General features: G+C 41.9%; 1 long non-coding RNA gene across 1 annotated transcript in view; it reads right to left on the bottom strand.

The window, feature by feature from the left end:
* Positions 1-20,756, bottom strand: part of LOC110349697 (uncharacterized) — a 196,577-nt gene that overhangs the window by 15,893 nt on the left and 159,928 nt on the right. The window lies entirely within an intron of this gene.

Genomic DNA, 20,756 nt, shown 5'->3' with positions numbered 1-20,756 from the left:
GAATTTCACATGAAAACTATGTTTTATTATATGAAAGTTCTGATATTGTATGAGACACGTTATACTAAAATAAATTTTCATTGCTTATATGAAGTTCTGATTTATTTGGGCATTGACATTTTTATTTACTAGCTCTTGAAACCATTGTAAAAAAGGATTTCCATACACACGCTTTTAAGGCAAACAACCCAAAGAGGAAAGAGAGGTGACACATGTTGCTAGTGGAGTTTGACATAATGAGAACCACAATGATCATAATAAGCACAGTGCTCCCACCCCATTCACACAAGCCATAGGTTTAATTTCCTGCAGCTCATATGGCAGCTAAGCACTTGAGATCCAGGGCAGGACTCCGTATATTTATATCTTAGTTATGTCAGTTAGGCTTCTTCAGAGGAACAAAACCCACAGAATGGATAGTCATGTAAAGAACTGAGTCACTCAATGATGGAGGCTGAGAAGGCCCAGGATCAACATCTGCAAGTCAGGGGCTTGGAAGTATGGTGGTATAATTCACTTCCAGTCCCAAGCCCTGAGAACCAGAGGAGCCAGTGTGGGAGGGCCAGAGACTCAGATGTTCTAGTTGGAGAAGAGAGCAAATGCCCCGTCTCCTCCCTTTCTGCTCTATTTGGTTCTTCAGTGGTTGTGAACTTTACTCAGTCCACTCATTCAGCTGCTAATCTCCTCCAGAAATGCTTTCAGAGACACACCTAGAATTGATATTTAACCAGATTTCTGCACATCCCTTTGCCTAGTAAAGCTGACATGCAGCATTAACAGTCACCCTAGTCATTGGCCATGTGATCTTGAATATCCTTGGCCTCCCTAGGCCAGTGTCCTCATTTATAAAATGGGAATCCTAATACAATAAGTGGGAGGGGAAGTGGAAAGGAAAGAAGGGAAAGAAAAAGTTACGAGAAAAGGAAAAAATGGAAACAAAGTCTTTGTAAATAGGGAGGGTGGAGGGGGGAAGGGAGGGCAGGGGGATGGGGAAAAAATAAGAAGCAAGATACATCATGTAAAGGTACAAGATCCCAATGATGAATGCAAATGTATTGTACACCTAAAATATACCGATAAAAGAATTTAAGCAAAAAAAAAAAAAATCCCTCCTCGAAGAGTTGCTACCATGATGACCTAAGTTAAAACATGCAACATACATGCAACAAACTTTAATGCATCGTCAAGTCTCAATAAATAGTAACTATTATTACCTCTCACAGCATGGAAGAGGCTTTCGGGCCGCCGTACCACAGCTCCCAGTGCAGAGGAGGTGAGCTGCATGGGTGCCAGCAGCACAAGAGTAACTGTTATTATTGCTTTTTGTTTATAGCCTTCCAAATCTGGAAGAATCTCATCACCCGACTCCTTTCTCTGCCTCCCCCTGCTCTAAATCTCTCTGGAACAATGGGGATAATATGGAGTTTATTCCGAAGGTGCTGGTGAACTTCACTAACTTTCCTTTTCACTGTGAAGTATAAATAATAACAGCTAATATTTGTTAAGTACTTACTGGGATGAGGTCTGTGCTGAAAACATTACATAGATCATTTCACACGTTCTCACAACACCCTGAGCATTAGGACCATTGCTCTCCCAGTGCTACACATGAGTCGTCCAAGTCTGAGTACCCAGGTTCAAGGTCAGAGCTGACCCCAGCCCAGACTCTCCCTGAGGCTGGGCTCCTAACTAGGGTTCCATTGCTTATCTTCCTCATCTCATGCCTTTCACCATCGGGCCTATCTAAGTGCGCCTGCTTTACCCTTTTAAAGAAGTCATAGCAGCCGAAGCAAGGTTGCTCTGACCTCTGACATCCTAAGCCTTTATTTGGAGCATGACATTAAAGGGCCAAGAAACACTTATTTCAAAGGAACTTCCTTCCTCCTGGGAACCCAACTCCTTCATTTCCCACACTTACACACCAGGTGGCAGTGTTCAACTGTGAAAATAAAATCTTGGCCTAGGGAATTGCTACATAGGATAAAGGCAGTTAGCTAATTCTAAGTTGTTCTAGGCCCCCTCAGGGCTGCATGGAGTTCTTTGTAAACTGCCAACTATTTACATGGTCTCCTGGAACCCAGCAGGCACCGGGCATGCCAAGGGAGACGGAGATGAACTTCACTCCAATGAGGGAGAAACATACCCTGGGCCAGGGAGATTGGAAAGTCATGGAGTCTGTAGGGGCTGGGCCAGAACCAGAACCCTCGTGGCTGGCCTATGATTCAGTGTCCAAACGTCACACCCGAGTCGGCCAAAGGCATGATGGGAAGATGGGAATTCCCTTTCCACCTTCCTGTTAGACAAGAAGCTTATGCCCCCTGGCCCACATTCCTGCCCACTTCCCTCACCTCCGTGAAATGTTCTATCTCAGAACAGCTAACTGAAGGTAACTGGGCAAGAGGTGAGCTCAGGTAGAAGAAATAAAGCAAGTAAAAGTAGAGAAAAAATTAGTTCTGTGACAACAGCTTCCTTATAATCCAAAGGGTGATTTTTTCATTTTCTTTCTGATTATCTCCTTTATGAAATGGATCAGAGTTTATCTATTGCTCTTTTAGCTATATCTTTCTGCACTTTCCAATAGTTGCTCTAGGAGATACAACATCCATCCTTAACTTTCACATTCAAAATTGATATTGCAGCATTTCACAAAGTACACTGGTACCTTGGTTCATGAACTCAATTCTCTCCATGATTCTGATCACAAATCACACTAGACAAGAACCAAATCAAATTTCCCCATAAAGTCAACATTGAACCTAACCATTGAATTGGATTCGGTTCTCCTCCAACTCAGTTTGCAACTAGAATCATGGAAAGACTCAAGTTCGTGTACTGAGGCACCACTGATAGAAATCTTGTAAATATATACATCCATTTATCCACCTCTTTTTTGCTATATTCATCATATGTATGTTGACATACATTAAAATAAGTAGGACTGTTTAAAGTGAAATTATACCATTGTCTTATGAGGATTATAAAGAACTTAAAAGAAAAGAGCTCTTTAATATTTACCTATTCAGTTGTCAATTCAGAAGTTAAATTACCCAAATATTTATCATTATCAGTGATGTTCTCATTTCTCCCTGAAATTTAAGTATTTCATTGGTATTCTTTTCCTTTAAACCTGAAGAACTTACTTTAGAATTTCTTGTAATATGAGAATATTGACAACAAATGCTCTTACTTTTCACTTTTACTTTGAAGGACAATTTTGGTGGATATAGTTGGCATTTGTGTATTTCAACACTAAACTCCTTTCCCTTCTCTTTTGACTCCTATACTTTCTGATGTCAAATCATTTGAATTAGTTCCCTGTATAAGTTATATATTTTTCTCTGTATCATTGTAATGTCCTCTTTATCTCTGGGATTCAGCAATCTAAGTTATGCCTGACCATGTTTTTCATGGGTTTATCCTACTTGGAATTGGATGAGCTTCTTAGACTTATAGGTTTATGTCTATCTCCAAAGTTGGAAACTTACTGATTTTTGTTTCTTTAAGTATTTTTCTGCATAACTATCTCCTTTGCTTCTACAAGCCCAATTACTTGATATTGTTCCATAAGTTCCAAAGGCTCTTCATTGTTTCCAAATGTTTTACAATCTCTTCCTCCAATTCTAGGGTTTCTATTGCTTTCTTAATTTAATGGTTTACATCTAGTTGTTCTTCCAAAGCTTCATGTGATCATAGGCCAGGCTTGTGTGAAACTTGTTGGATCATGGATATGGGGCCCTAGGAAGGGATTAAATTACTTCTCATGAGAATAAGTTGTTATAAAAGAACAGGACTGCCTTTCTTCAGTCTGACCGCCTGTCTCACCATGGGATTGCTCCCTCTCACACATGTTCCCACCAATGTGATGTCTTCCAGAATGAAGTCCTTACTAGACGCTGATCCCAAGCCCTTGAACCTCTATACCTATGAGCTACAGAAACCTCTTTTCTTCACAAAGCATCCATCCTTGGGTATTTTTTATAGCCATGGAGAACAGACCAGTACAATAACTCAGGTGAAACTTCACTGTTAGACAGTCTCACCTCATCTTGCAGCTCTCCAAGGGAGAATTAGGAGGGTGGACTGTAACATCCAGGAAGGCCTGCTGATGGGAGGCATGGGTCTTTGCAGGAGAATCCAGAGACCATGAAGGTGTGTAACAGGAGAGTGATGGGCCCGTACCGCTTTCAGGAGTGATGGTTTCGGAAGAGCAACTTGTTCGGACCAGATATTGGGAAGAGTATGTAAGTTCTAGCATGTTCCTTCTGTTTGCAGGCCCTCTTACTAGATGCATTCCACTGCCCTTGGAGACACTCTGCTTTCACTTTCCCTCTCAGCACTTAGTCCTCCCCTGTGACTAAGCATTTTCTCAGGCTCATCTATGCACTGCCCCTACCTAGCAGTACATTGGAAGTGGCTCCATGCAGTGCTTCTTCTATGGTTCATAGCCTCAGATAAAATTCCCATGGACGTGAGGCACTTTCCATAATGCTCCTCCCAGGTCCCTGGTCACCCAGCTCACTTATTCTCCGCAGCCCATGAGTCCATGTACAGTGGTACCTCGGTTCATGAATTTAATTTGTTTTACTATTTTGAGGAAGATGGTCACATTTGTTTTTCTAAATAACTTTATCAAACACACACACATACAAAAATTAAAACCATTCAAAGAATGATGCAAGGGGAAAACAACTACAAAAATATTCAAATACAGTAGAATTCAACCAAAACAAAACTGAAAAGCACTTAAACATTTTTCCATATAATTTAAGAAAGCATCTCAAGCACCAACAAGGTACCAGAGGATGTGATTTATTTCAGAAAGATCCCCAAAACCAACACTGAACAAATAGTCGTCTGGAAAAAAACTCCAGTTAGTTAGAAGACTCCACATAAGCCAAGCTTCTCCCTAATTTAAATTTCAATACACTCATATGACACGTGATGGAAACACAATCCGATAAATATTTTATTAGGCAATTTCATCCATGTGTATCCTTAATTACACTTCCAGTTTCTCACACTAGAGAAGTTATTTGGTATTTACACATATGTGTCCTATTTATTTCACTTAAGAGTATGGCCTCAATGTGCATCCATTTAGCTATAAATGTCTTTAGTTTCTCATTCTTTATGGCTAATAGTACTCCATTTTATAAAAAAACAACCCCACATCTTCTTTGTCCAATTTCCAGTTGATGGGCATTTGGGCTGTTTCCAAGCTTTCACTACTACGAACTGTGCCGCTATAAACATGGGTGCACATATATCGCTGTGGTATGATTCTTTTAATTTTGGGGGGAAGATACCCAGCAGGGGGATAGCTGGGTCAAATGGGACCTCTAGTCCTAGTTCTTTGAGGTATCTCCATACTGATTTCCACAGTGGCTGCACCAGTCTGCACTCCCACCCACAATGGAGAAGGGTTCCTTTCTCCCCACACCCCCGCCAGCATTTGTTATTGGCTGATTTCTTGATACCAGTCATTCTTTCTGGGGTGAGGTGGAATCTCAGTGCTGTTTTCATCTGCATCTCTTGAATGACCAGTGATGTTGAACATTTTTTCATATGTTTATTTGCTGCTTTTACTTCTTTGTCTGAAAAATGTCTGTTCACTTCAGGTGGCCATTTTTGAATTGGGTCTTTGAATTTGGGAGGTCTGATTTTTTTTCAGTTCTTTATATATTCTAGATAGTGGTCCTTTGTCTAAGGTACAGTCACTGAAAAATTTTTCCCAAATTGTAGGTTGTCTCTTAGCTCTGTTGGTGGTTTCTCTTGCAGTGCAGAAGCTTTTTAATAAGATAATATCCCAGCTGTTGATTCTTTGTGCAAGTTCCCATGCTACTGAGGATTTGTTCATAAAGACTTTTCCTATGCCAATGTCTTCAAGAGTTCTACCTAACTTATCTTCCAGCAAGTTTAGTGTTTCTGTTTTAATATTTAGATCTTTAATTCACTTTGATCTTAGTGTAGTGCATGGTAGATAGATATGGGTCTAGTTTTAATCTTTGGCAGGTTGAAATCCAGTTTTTCCAACACTGTTTATTAAATAGGCTATCTTTCCTCCAATGAGGATGGTTGGCTCCTTTGTCAAAGATGAGGTGACTACATATTTGTATTCCTGTGGAGAAGATGGCAGCAATTGTTTGTCACCTGGTGTGGAGTTTGTGAATGGAAGCACAGTTTTGTCAAATGCTTTTGAGACCCAGTTATTTGTGAACAGAAGCATTCAGGAACCGAGATACTGCTATATACACTTACTTCAAGATATGACTCTCCACACAAGGCCCACACCAGGGGTGCCACTCAAACTTCCACCTACTGTCTTTGAAGTCCACTTTCACCCACATAGTAAGACAATCTAAGCATGTCTGAGCTGCTTTTCCCTTCCTCCACTGGCCAGTCAGAGGGAATCCCCATCTTCGAACCAGACACATCAGGCCTTAGCTAGCTATAAACTGAAAGAGTTTACTTGTGCCCTCTGGATCTGCTTAAATGTAATCCCATGTGTCCTTTTCTTTGCTGGATTACTATTAGGCCTGCTTAACTTTATGACTTGATAAGTCTGGCACCTCTAGCTGTGTGGTCAGGATTAACAAGATTTTTGCTTTTTTGCATGAGGATTTGACCTTTAGTTCAGTCTCTAGCTCTGAGGATCTAATAAGATGCTATTCATGATATTACTAGGCAACATCACATGTGACCAAAAAGGCCCCCATCAGCACACAAGAGCACTCTAGCTTGCTAGAAGGAGTGAGTGCAAACCACACACTCCCAGCCTTGGCTCCTGGCTCCTCTGGGTGGGCAGAGAGGCATTTTATTGAGTTTCATCTGAGAAGAAAGAAGGGTGTGTGCACCCATTTCTCCACATCCTGAAGGAAGGAGGAAAGAAGAGGTGAAGGAGACAAAAAGCAAAGGAAGAGCAGTCAGGAGGGTGTTCAACCCAAAGTACTTTCCACACCTCTGTCATCCATTGCCCATGATGACCGGGGAGAAGAGGAACAGAGGCACAAAGGAAGAGTCCAGCATTTAGTGTCTGAATCACCAGATCTGCCACTCCTTCCAGAATATCTTGGGAGCAACCATGAGACTGCCAGGCTTCTGCTGAGGTTCTCTTCTGATCCAGAACTAGCAGAAATGAGCCTGTGATCCTGGGAACTACAACTGCTCATGGTGAAAGGGATGACCGGGGCTCCCAGAACCCATCAGTGAGTGTGGTTTTGTCTGCCAGAGGGCATCGGACTGGTCCTCCTCCAACCAGGGCCCCTGGGTACTCACATGGCTCTAATTAGGTGCAACTCTGATTTTAAAAAGTTTCAGCCATGTTACAATTGTTCAATTTTCATTTAAGGAGACACTTATTCCTCTATGGTGAGGATGACTGCAAACAAAAGAAGCTACATCGTGGCTCAGTACCAGAAGGAACTATACCTTTTGAAGTTGGGCATCTATCATCCCACCTAGAACAAGTAATTTTCTCCATTATTCTGGTAATACTTGGAGAGAAAACATGGCTATCAGAACTCTGGGGAAAAACCAATTCATGTTTTAATGCCCTGAGGGATATATCTTCATATGCAGCAATGATGGGACTCTCCAGACATGTAACTGTCCGTGGAACGCCAGAGTCGGGACAATGCTTCCTGTGCTCTGGCCCTTCCAAACCCCTCCCCTTCTCCCTTCCTCTCCCTCTCTCCCTCCTTCTCTCCTTCACTCAGTACTTGGAATTAAACCAGGACCTCTGCATTAATGTACATCTCCAATCTTCTTTTCTTTTCCTTTTCTTTTTCTTTTTTTTTTTAGATAGTCTTATTAAATTGCCCTTTCTGGGTTTAAACTTGTGATCCTTCTGCCTAGAATGCTGGGATTACAGGTGAATCCTTTTACTATTCATCTGGAAAATGAAAACCAAACATAGGATTGTTTCTTTAAAACTCATTTCAAGAAAGGTACAAGATCTCCTGGAGGAATGCACCATGGGGATAAATACTTCCTTGATTATAGCCTGCTATCCTAGTGGGGGTTGCACTCTGCCAATATGTTCTTTGAAATCCTTTTCAAATCTTTAGAATCAGAACTAATAAAACTTTCAGATCCCTTGCAAACTACAAAGTCTCTTGGATCCCTGGCAAAGGTGGTGCTGGGTAACAATCACTGCACCTTAGGTCTTGGCTGAACAAGGGGGAGCTTATGTAATCATCAGCTCATCTTGCTGCTGCTACATACCAACACTTCATCCCACGTAGAAATGAACATTGATAAAGTTAGACAACACTAGCGGGATCCAACAATCCTTAGATCATTCAACCTTTCTCCTCCGAGGAACAAGAGACTGGTTTTCAATTTTATTTTCCTGGATGCCATCTGAAATCAGATTCATCCTCGAAGGAATTTTAAAATAAGGAATAGCACTCCTAGTAGCAATAATGGGAGCTTCCATGGGCTTTAAAGTATTTTATTGTCCGAAAGCTAAACAAGCAGCCTCTAAATTAATAGCCAACCAAATGCCTTTGGCCACTGTTGTTTTTTTTCCAATGAAGAAAATTATGTACTTTTCTATATCAATACCTTCAATTCCAAAAGCCCTGAACTTCACCCTAAATCAGCAGAAAGTAGCCAGGATGAAGCCAATACCCCACAGCACACAGGAATGGAAACAAAGATTGAGAATGGAAAATTAAAACAGTAATAAAACATTCCCACTGTGTCTTACATCATCCTATTTTAGATTAGCTCTATTTTGCAAATTGTTCCTTGGAGAGTTACTGTTCTTCCCCTTTGCCCAGTGTTTTAAAATCTACTTAAAACCACCTTTTAATGACTGAGAAACTGACTACTGGCATCAACTATTACAGGAAAAGGAGCTAAATAGTGGTCCCAGGACCCCAAACTGATTATTTTCCTTTAGTTTCTCAGAGCCCAGAACATCTGATGGGCTTCCAATTACATTAAAGTGTGGGCCAGGGACTTATTAATCTTGTTCTTTAAAAATAGAATAATATTTAACTTGCATGGGAATAAAGTATTTGTCTAAAGAAGTATAGCCACCAGCCCAGGGGATGAAAATCGGTCATCATCTCAAGTAATAACAGCTGAAAATAGACTCTGGGTGAGAAGACTCTGCTCAGCTTGCAGCCTTCCTACCCTTTGCCTGTGCACCTCCTTTCCTCCCCATAAAAGCCCTGTCCTGTTCCCAAGCTCTGCAGGACAGCCTTTGTTTTGGAGAAAATAGCTCTGCCCATCTTCTCTGTGTGAACCTGATTTTCTTCCACCAACTAGTTTTCCAGGTATTGGCTTTCAAGTAGTGAGACTTGGGTCTGGTAACGAAACTGAAGTAAGTTAAAACAGGTTTTCTGGGGATGTCTAAAAAAGTTATGCAAATAAGAAAGATGTTTACATCATTTCTGCATGTGGCTTATATACTCTTCGACAACATTCATGACAATAAAGGTGATTAAAATTGGTAATACCTATGTCTAGGTAGATTAAACTTTATAATTAGCTTTAAAAAATAACAGACAAGTCAGAAAAATTAGGCTTGATATATGTATTTCCCCTGGGTTATAATTTGTTTTAATAGCTTTGGGAATTGTATTTGATTTATCTATGATACTCATTTTTCTCCTTTTGGGGTTTAACATGAGTTTTAAAATGAAAAAAATACCAGAAAGAAAAATAGCGCTCATATTCAGCAAACAGTGCTTGGCTTACTGAAGGGAGCTAGTTACGCTGGTAACAGACTCACTCTTGGTAAGAACAGAAGAGACTGAGGAGCCAGCCACAGGGCACATAGCTACCCAGGTAAGGAAAATGTGGTGGACAGTAATGCTGCTCGGGGCATCCCGGAGGCCTAGTGAACATGTTTAACTATGCAGCAAAAATGTGAAGAGCCTGAGCATGGGGGGGGGGGGGCTGGGCATGACAGTTATCGCCATGGCTCCGAGTGAGAAAGGGTGGCATGAGATGACCTGTCTGATGTATTGAAAGAGCATGCAGCTAGCATCCAAAATATGATTTTAAGAACCCAAGCAAAAGTTACTCGAGAATGCTGATGTAGGAATAGTTTTTCACATGAGACCATTAGGATTTATTGAAGTAATTTATGATTCTTCTTCCTACACACTGGGTTATTACAACCAATTAGGGAATGTGTTAAGAATACAGATCCCTTGGCCTTATACTTTGAATTTTTAAAGCTTTTTCATTTGTACATGTTTGCATTCATTTACTTCACGACAGCCTTGGGAAGTGGTCACATGGATCCCCTTCCTCTCTCTCCTCTCCTCTTCCAGTTCCCCTATCCCATTTTTCATTCCTATTACTTGTCTTAGCTTATGCTACAGGCTATAATGTGTACATAAATTGGGATTATTAGGTTCCCATACATAACATCTCTTTATTCTTATTTCCCCTTCTGCTCCTCCTCACCCCTCATTCTTGTGCTCTTGGGCCACTTTCCTATTGCATCCACTTGTACTTTTCTGTCCACCCTTCATCATTTTATTTGCCTCACTCAGATGAGAGGTACCATATGGTATTTAAGCTTGTGTGTCTGGTTTATTTCATTCAACATATTTTCCAGGTGCATCCATTGTCCTACAAATGTCTCAAATTTGTCACTTTATAGCTGAGTAGTACAGTGGAACCTCAAGTTACAACTAGCCTGACATACCAACAACCTGGGTTATGACCAGAATTTTAGTTTTAATTTATGAACTAAGTCTCAAGTTACGACCCAAATGCCAGCTGCTTTTGCTTCCAGATGGTCTCAGGTACAGATTTAACCCTTAAAGAGTTCTGGAAGGAGCATGACAACATCCTTTCCTGTGTGGGGTTGAGAAATTCTGGGCCAATGTCTCTCTAAAGACACTGAGATCTGCCTCTACATAGCAGAGAGGTTTTAAAGGCTGTGTAGAGGAGCCTGAGCCTTCATTGACCAACTTGAGCTATAACCAGCCCTTGGGAACAAATTGAGTTGGTAAGTTAAGGGTCCACTTTATTCCATTATATATACATACATTTTTTTTATCCAATTGTCTCTTGGTAGGTACACAGGTTGCTGCCAGGATTTAGCTACTATGAATTGTGATGATATAAACATTGGTATGTGTATCAGTCAGTGCTTACTAGAGAAACAGATTTAACACAAGATATACAAATATATAAGAATTTACAAGATTGGCTTACAGGTCAAAGGACTCTGCTGCCTCTAGGAGCTCCATATCAGTTCCATCTTCCTCAAAGGACTTCTGGAATAGGTCATAGATCATCTGCTGCTTTGGGTCTTTCATTAGAGAAAGAAAAGATAAGATAAGGAAGAACCCAAACTCCAGTGCAGAACTCCTCCACTGTGGCTAGTGGGAAAGCTCTAAGGCTCCAAGAGCAGAGAAGCTTAGCCAGTCCCAGCACCCAGAAGGAAGCTCCCCCCTGCTGCCATCCCAGGCTCCTAGGGCAGAGGAGGTGAGCTAGTCCCAGCACCCGGAAGGAAGCTCCCCCACTGCCATCCCACGCTCCTAGGGCAGAGAAGCTGAGCTGGTCCCAGAACCCAGAAGGAAGCTCCCCTGCTGCCATCCCAAGCTCCTAGGGCAGAGAAGGGGAGCTGCGTGGGCGCCAGAAGCACACACACACACACACACACACACGCACACACACACGTGGAAATGAGAAGACACATAAACAAGCCTCAAAAACAGAGTTCCAGATCACCTACAGCAACCCCAAAAGGAAACAAGATGGAACAAACACTCTGATACTCAACCACCTGGACTCTCTGAACTGGCAACAAAAGAGGATCTGGGAAAAATGAAATCAGAAATAATTACTCAGATAACAGCAAAGATTTTGCTCATGGTGCAAGACATGATTAATAAATCTAGAGAGGACACAGATAAAAAAAGAGAGGATCTGAGGAACATGATGGAATCCCAACATAGGAAACAAATGGAATCCATAAAACAGATACAAACAGATTTCCAAGAGATTAAAAACTCCATCAAAAGTCTGTACAGCAGAATGAACCAATGTGAGGATAGAATTTCACATACGGAAGATAAGATTGCAATTAGTGACCAGGAAAAGAAAAATTGCTTTAAAATTGTAAGAGAATGTGAGAAATCAATCCAGCAGCTGCTAGACAATGCAAAGAAGAATAACATAAGACTGATTGGAGTCAATGAAGAAAGAGGAGAGAGTGCAGATGACATAAAAAACTGTTCACAGAAGTGATGGCAGAAAACTTCCCAAGGAGGAGAAAAGAACTTGACATACAGATAAGTGAGGCATATAGGACTCCAGCTAGCCTTAATCAAAAAAAATCTACACATAGGCATATAATAGTTAGGATTCCAGAAATCCAACAGAAGAACAAAATTCTACAAGCAGTGAGAGAAAAGCAGCAAATCACATACAAAGGAAAGTCCATCAGAATCACAGCAGACTTCTCAATGCAAACCATCAAGGCAAGGAGAGCTTGAAGTGGTGTATTTCAAGCCCTAAAGGAAAACAGCCTTCAACCCAGATTGATGTACCCTGCAAAACTATCTTTCAAAACTGACGGAGAAATAAGATACTTTCATGATAAAGAGCACCTCAGGAACTTCATGAATACCAAACCGGCACTCCAAAAAATTTTAGACAATACCCTAGGAAAAGACAATGAAGATCACAACCCCAGGAAACCCAGCAGAATGAATCCACTGGGCGTGACAAATTAAACGCAAAGGGGGAGAATCCAACAAAAAGAAAAAGTCACGACAAGGCTTTCAAAACTTTGAACTTCATCTCCCTAATGAGTGTGTAATTCAATCTTATTATTGTACTGATTAGTATTTTTCTGATTCTAGAGTTGCACACCATGCCTTGTGCTATGCTGGCTATTCATTGTCTTCTTAGGTCTACATTTTAATTGGGTTGTCTGTTAATGAGCTCTAAGAATTCTTTATATATTCTGGTCATAGGTTATATGCATTGTAAATATGGTCTGTTTAAGGACTACTTTTCATTTTAATGATGTCATTTAAAGTTCTAAATTTTGATGGAATCCCATTTATCAATTTTTTCTTTTATACATCATGTTTTTTGTATCCTAGGTAGTTCTTGCCTACCCTGAATTCATAAATATTTTCCCTTATAATTTCTTCTTAAACTTTTATACTTTTAGGCTTTCTTATTTAGGTTCATAGATCCCTTCAAGTTATTTTCATGTATGGAAAAAAAGGGTTGAGGTTAATTTTTTCTATATAGATACCAGCTGTTCTAGTGCCATTTGCTGCAAACACTATCTCTTCCTCAGCTCTTGAATTGAGTTTATATTCTATAAAATGCTAATGTTAAATAATGTTTCAAAACTCAGTGGACCATATATGTGTGGTTCTATTTCTAGATTCTCTGTTTTATTTCAATGATCTATATGTCTTTCCTTACACCAACACTGCCTTGATTACTGTGGCTTTAGAAGAAGTCTTAAAATTAGGTACTAAACGTCTTACAACACTGTTTTTGTTTTTGTTTTTAAGGTTTTTTTCTAGGTCCTTTGTACTCCTACATAACTTTTAAATTTCAATATCCAATTCTTCATTTATAGCAAGTATACACAGACCTGAAATTTTATATATACCTTGTGTTTTCTAATCCTGCTAAATTCAAGTACAAGTTCTAGGGGCTCCTAGAGATTTCTTAGTATTTTCTCTGTAGATGATCATTTCATCTACATATAAAGATTTTGCTTCTGCCATGCCAATCCTATCCTAGTTGTGTCATTTTATTGCTAGACTATTTTGGTGGGGACTAGGTTTCAAAGTTTAATGGACCGATAAAGAGGAAGCATATCTGTCCTTGTTCCCCACCTTAAGGAGAAAGCATTGTATCTTCTCCATTTATATAAGGCATTCTCGCTGGAAGTACGGAGTACATGTCTTTAATCTGTTGAGAAGTTTCTGTTCTACTTCTAGTTTCCTGATAGCTTTTACCATGATCAGCTGTAGAATTTAGTCCAATACTTTTTCTCCAACTACTGACAGGATCATATGGCTTTTTCCTTTCCTCTGTTAAAATGATGAGTTTTGGGGATGGATCTTCCAATGCTGAACCAACACTGCCATCCCTATAACAAGACCACTTTCTACATCCTGCCAGATCTGACTTCCAATAGTTTGTTTTGTTAAACAAATTTCTATCTCTGTTCATACTTTTTCCTTCTATTATCTTTATCCAGTTTTAGGATTAGCACAATGTTGAGTTCTTAAAATGAGGGGAGAAGTGTTCCTTCTTTTTTCTGCTTTGTTTGATATAATTTATCAGTTAAAATGTTTATGAGCCTGCTGTTGTCATATAGGTAGGTTTTCAAGCTAGGAAGGAATATACTTTCTTTAGTAGGTGCTATTCAAATTTTATATTTCCTCCAGAGTTAGTTTCATTAATTTGTCTTCCAAGGTACTTCTTAGAAGTTGTCAAATTTATTTCAGAAAAGATTTTTGTAATATGCTTTCTATATCCTTTTAAATTCTGTAAAATCTGTGGTAATGTCTCCTAGATCTTAATATTGTGATTTAAAGGGCCGGGGATTTAGCTCAGTGGTTTTGCCACCTGCTGCGCAAGCACAAGGACCTGAGTTCGATTCCCAGTGCCAAAAAAAAATAATAATTTAAAAAATGTATAACTGATACAGTGTAATAGGAAGAAAAGGTCTAAAAGAGCAGGGGAATTGGGAGGGATAGGGGAAGGGAAAAAAGGGAAAGGAAAAAATATGAGAAGAGGAAAAAAAATGGAAACAAGGTCTTTGCAAACAGGGAAAGGTGAAGGAGGTGAACGGAGGGCAAGGGAAGGGGAAAAAAAATAAGAACCAAGATACTCATGTAATGGTACAAGAGCCCAATGATGAATGTAACTGTATTTTATACCAAAAATGTACCAATAAACTTAATGGGGGGGGAAGAAGTAGATACAGTTAAAAAAAATGCAATGTGTGTATATCTCTCAATCCCAAAAGTTGAATGTAATCACTATGTATGTCACAAACCTATACTAATAAAAAAATTTTTTTTTAAATCCCCCCCCCAGAAAAAGATTGGCTTACAGTGGCCATGCACAAAATCAGGAAAACTGCAAAAAGTCTGTCCACACACTGGTGATCCAAAGAATCCAGCCGAAGGCCTGGAGCTCACTATAGCATCCTGTGTGAGTCCATATCAGGAGTCTGAAGAGTCTGCCCTGGAAGCCAGGAGATAAGACCAAAGGTGAAGGTGAAGACTGAGCTGCTCCAAAGAAACAGAAGGGAGCCTTCCTTCTTTGCTTCCTTTTTATACCCTTCTGGTGGTATTCCTCCCTAGGGTGGGACTTCCACACCCAGAACTATGCTGAGCCAATTGAGTTGGGCTTTTCTTATTCAAGTTGACACAGTCAATTAACTATCACCAGCCACCTCTTGTCAACTTGACAACTAGAAACATTTCTTTAAACCATAGTCCTCAGATACAAAGACAAGTTCATAATTGTGCCTAACATGTTATAACTATCCTCTATAGAAATGAAAATGCACTAATTCCCTCCCCAGAATGGAAGGCAAGTTTTCTTTGGGTGATATTTATTCTTTTTTTTTTTTTTTTTTTTTTTTTTTGGTACCGGGGATCAAACTCGGGTCCTTCCGCTTGCGAGGCAGGCGGCAGAACCACTGAGCTAAATCCCTGGCCCGGGTGATATTTATTCTTAACATTTCATAGCTTGAACATTGTAACATAGACTTGAGATTGTTCTTAAGTATTGTTAAACCTATCAACATATTACACTGGAAGCATATTAAAAGAGAACTACTATAATTATAATCCTCACTGCTGTGGCTGAAGTGGTCATAACTGATATTTAGAACTACCTTCTAATATGCATTCTGTATTCCCTTGGCCTTCAGTAAACTCCTCAGCAGGTCTTGGGTCTTTCCCTGGTGGGGTGGCCCATACCTTCATTCTTGAAGGTTCTGGACCATTTTTCATTTTGCCTGCATTGGGTTATTTTAGTTTCCCATCAACTTTAATAATGGCATGGTAATGATAGGAGACACCCTAAGGGGTCTCCTGCACTACAAGTATATTCTTTCTTTCCTTCAATGTGAATAATACAATCTCCCCTTGCTAGTCTTGGTGAATCACCCCTGGCAGCACTGTGATGCCCTTTATAGCAGGTTTCTTCAGAGGCATGAGGAGAGCAAAGTGACCAAGGGGAAGTTTCAGCTTCCAGTTCTATGGTATCATTGTTGTGTTTCCTAGTACAAACTCTCTCCCATCCTGGAAGTAAGACTGAAAACCCAGCAGAGCATAAGGTCACAGAAGAAGGAAAGAAAAAATTTCACCAGTGGAATCACTGGGGGTAATGGTGAGCGGTATCTCTCTCACTTCCACTCCTTGATTCCTGGCCCCTATATCTTGGCTATGGAAGACACTGTACCATATAGTGGACACTGACTCAAAGCATATGCAATCTTTTGAAGAATCTTACTCCAGCCCTGCAAGATATAACCTGCCTGCTGGCACTGTAACTGTCTTCAAAGACCATTTCACATTTCAATCAATTCAGCTGCTTCTGGAATGTGAAGAACATGGTTAGACCAGTGAGTTCCATGAGCATGAGCCCATTGCCTCACTTCTTTGGCCATAAAATGACTTCCATGGTCAAAGGCAATGCTGTGTGGAATTCCATGATGGACAGTAAGGCATTCTGTGAGTCCACAAATGGTAGTTTTGCCAGTAGCATTACAATTCAGAAATGCAGGGAAAGACAAACTGGAGTGGTTTCTATGACAGAAGAGATCCAATATGATCAACTTTCCACCTGACTACCACATCAGGGACTCAGTAATGGGTCTCTACTGCTAGCATATGTGGCATTCAGCAGTGGCTGTAGCTAGATCCGTGAGTGGGAGTGCATGTTGCTTAGCCACTCCATAACCTCCATTGCTGCCACCATGGCCACTCTGATCATGAGCCCATTGAGCAGTGACGAGGATAGCTGAAGAAAGAGATTAAAGCTATCTGCCAAACTGGTCATCTGTCCCCTTCACTGTTACAGTCTTCTTCCCCGTTCAGTTTGGTGAGCTTTTTCATGGGATACAAATATTTATACATCCTTTGCCCATATAGAGTCCTCTATCCACATATCTCTTTTCCAAGAATCTTAATAACCACTTTTCCACCCATGTTTCAGTTTATGATCATCCATCCAGACCATTTTTTACAGCCCATGAATCAGTATGTAGTCCCACACCTGGCCATTTCAACTTCCAGGCAAAATGTACTGCCAGGTAGACTGAAAAACGGTCCGGGGATGTGCTGGAAAGAGAAATAGCGCAACAGCTGTCCACTCGGGTGTGTGCCTGCGTAATGTGCAGACCCATCCAGAAGCCACGACTTAGCCTCCCGTTCCTATGACAGAGAAACCAAAAAAACTTCAAAATAAAATGAATATGAAAAAAGAGAAGCAGTTTCTATGTTTCTTCGCCTTCCTTCACATTAAGACAACCAGTACAGGGGAGCAGAAAAACCAAGGGACACCAGAATACAGCACACACCACAGGGTGCAGACACACACGTGTCTGGCCTGAAAGCACACAGCACTACAGTCTGACAAAGCCAACAGTTTCCTGTCTCCCAGTGGCTTCCATATAGGTTTTACACACCCCAGTGTACCCACAGCAGCAGACATGGTGAACGCAAACAGGCCAGCTGAGAATTTGGTAGCATCTCATGCTGCCAGGTGTGAGAAAAATTGAAAGTCTATGACAAACCCATGATGCTTAATCTGAAGTCCACCTACTCTGAGGTCAAAGTGTTTCATGTCAACTTTCATTCAGTTCCATTCCGTACTAAAGTCCAGAAGAGCAGGCCTGATGTGACAGACGAGCCTGGTTTCAGGAAAACCTGGTTGGCCTGAAGGTTGCCTGATGGCCCTGCCCAGCCGAACACTCCCCTGAAGAGGAGCCACGGCCCAGCCTTCCAGCGGCACTCACACTTGGCTGTAGAATCCTGGAGATCAGGCTGGAGCCCAGTCGCTGCCCACAGTCCCTGCCAACAGCGCATCTGGCCAGGGCACCTCAGCGTGAGGATGCGACATCTGTGGCCCTAAAGTCCACTCAGGACACTCATTCAGAAAATATGGGGGAGTCATCTGTGCCCAAAGAAAAGCATGGCACCTCTTTGGAGAGTCAACTCTAGGAGGAGTACTGTGCCCAGAAACAACAAGGGAACCCTCTCCACCTATTTCCGAGGGAGGAGGAGCACAGACGGGCCACAGGAACCCTCTCTGTTCTGAGCAGCCAGCCCCTGTAGACCAGGCACTTTAGCCGAGCCCGGAATCCACCTTGGAGGGTGGTCACAGGGACAGGACTCCCCTCTCTTGATGTCCCCAATTGCATCATGGGTCAGCTTAGTATTGTTAGAATCCAGGTATCTAACAGCATTTGCTTCAGCTGTGTGCCGGTGTGGGAGACAACATTCTACCACACCCAGCATGCCTGGAAATAAAGGGAGTGCTTTTAGATCCTAGACACTAAGATGGGAAGTTTGTCTTCATTCCAGAAGTTCACCTGTCCCCACGGACACTCCTGTGCTGAGCTCCCAGGTGGCCAGGGATGACCGTTCAGATAAAACTGACATTTTCTAGGCCTGGAGAGAACCAGGCAATTCCTGAGCTCTGGGGAACATGTGTGCTAATACACGGAAATAGCTGAGGAGGACAACAGCCCGCTGTTTGCTCTGCCCCACCTCTCAGGAGCACGAGGCTCACAGACATTGTTCCACAGTCGGGCCAGCCAGGACTCACCTGGCTTTAAGCCTGCCCAGTTTCCTAATCTCTAAGCTGAACCCTCATGGTTAAGGAGATCCAATTCCAACTACCCGGCACTCATCAGCCCATTTCAGCTTTAGTCGTCAAAAGTGATCAACACGGAAAACGTACCACCTTCTGCCTTCTAAGAGAAGGCCCCAGGCCCACCGACTTGGGCTGGGCTGCTGCCACAACAGAACACAGGACCCGCTTTGACTCAGAACAGGAACAGGCAGTGTTTGCCCGTGCAGCCAGGCTTGCGGACGATGCCCCCAGGCCCACTTTCCTGTCTGTGTGGTCCGGGCAGTGCAGCTCTCAGCGGGATCTCCCTGAAAGAACAGGCACTCGCCAAGATCTTCGGCCGTCCCTGAAAATGACAGCGTGACGGGACCCTCAAGCGGTCGTCTCCAAGCCAGTGGTGGCTACTTTTGGTGTCCGGATAGATTTGTATTGGGTGCTTCACGTTTTCATTTTGTGTTTGCAGAGTCCGAGTCCGGACCCTCAGAAAAGTGACTGCAAGAAAAAAGCAAAACTGAAAACAGACATGTCATGCTCCTGACTTTAAACATTCAAGGGGCAAACTTTCAGGCGAGTTAGCCAGGTGGATCTTTGTGAGCATGAATTCGATAGAAAACAGTCAGAGGCCCTTGGGGAGAGGGCTCCTGCCCTCATGCCTGGGCCTTCTTTCAGTACCAGGGAATCTGCCTGCTACAGGCTTTCCAAATAGCACCGAGGTCTGTATCACCCAAGGCCAAACATGCCATTTGCAACTGGAAGAACTTGCAGCCCAGGAGGCCTGCTTCAAAGTCTCACCCGGCTGCCACCAGAACTCAGGGGAAGTGGGGGAGGGGTGTGGGCCACAAAGCCAGTAGCCCACAGGTGCAGCTACCCAGTGGGGTCCTCCTAAGGCCCCAGGTGATATGTGGTGCCCTCGGACACGGAAAAGCATCACTAGACCTGTGACTGTCCACAACTGTCAGGAGCAATGCTACCTAACTTTAGGGTAAAATCATTTGGTTAGCCTAGTTCTCCTGCCTACAGCCCAGCTATGGAATTCCGAGACATAATTGCATCTTGGCCTCTGGTCACAACTGAGACCTCAATGATCCGGGGATGTTGTGATTCTCCAGGACAAGAAACATCCTGGGAGCTGAAAACATCCTGGGAGGAACAAACACCTACTCAGTTCCTCCTTGTTCTTGGATTGTTACATCTTATTTATGCAGGATGTACTGAACTCTCTGCAAGTCATTGTTGCACCAGCGAGAAAGAACCAACCAGAGACCGATATTAAATCCACACAGGAGTTTATTACCAGCCGGGACCGGAGCAGAGCATTGGACTCGAGCCCTGACTGGGGAGAGACAATCAAGTTTTATACACCTTTGAGGCCAGCAGTTTCTAGGCTCCCCACCACCACCAGGGGATAGAACTAGCAAAGCAAGCAAAAGGTACAGAAGCAGAATGTCCTGCCCTTAGAACATATTTGTAAAACAATAGCTGATTAATTGTTGTTTCTAAGGGACTTTCTAAGGGGAGGAGGTTTCTAAGCTTCCTCCTTTTAAATTCATCTAAAGGGTAGGCAGGTGGGTCATCCAGCAGCAATATGGAGTCTGTTTTGCTAACTAGGGTCCTTCATTCCCCACTGGTTCTCATAACTTAATCAAATCTTTGATTTCTGTATTTACTCTTTGGATTTTTTTTAAAACGTCTTTTTAAATCTTATACTCTTGTCCCAACACCATCAGTTTAACTGTATCAACCCTCTAACATATTTAGTCAGAGCATTTATAATACAAGGTCCCAGGAGCAAGAGAAGTAAGATAACCAAGGGGCCTGTTACAGCAGAAAGTAGGGTAGTTAACCACTAGGACCAAATAGATTTTGAAACCAATTTTGATCCTTTTGTTGAGCATATTTAGTCTTTAAATTTTCCCTGACCATAGCTAAGG

Source organism: Heterocephalus glaber, unplaced genomic scaffold (genome assembly GCF_053883595.1).
Source record: "Heterocephalus glaber isolate CG9 unplaced genomic scaffold, H.glaber_assembly_v1.0 deba00001509, whole genome shotgun sequence".
NCBI classification, from domain to species: domain Eukaryota; kingdom Metazoa; phylum Chordata; class Mammalia; order Rodentia; family Bathyergidae; genus Heterocephalus; species Heterocephalus glaber.
Note: the sequence above shows the minus strand (reverse complement) of the source record. Positions and strands in the feature narration are given on the sequence as shown.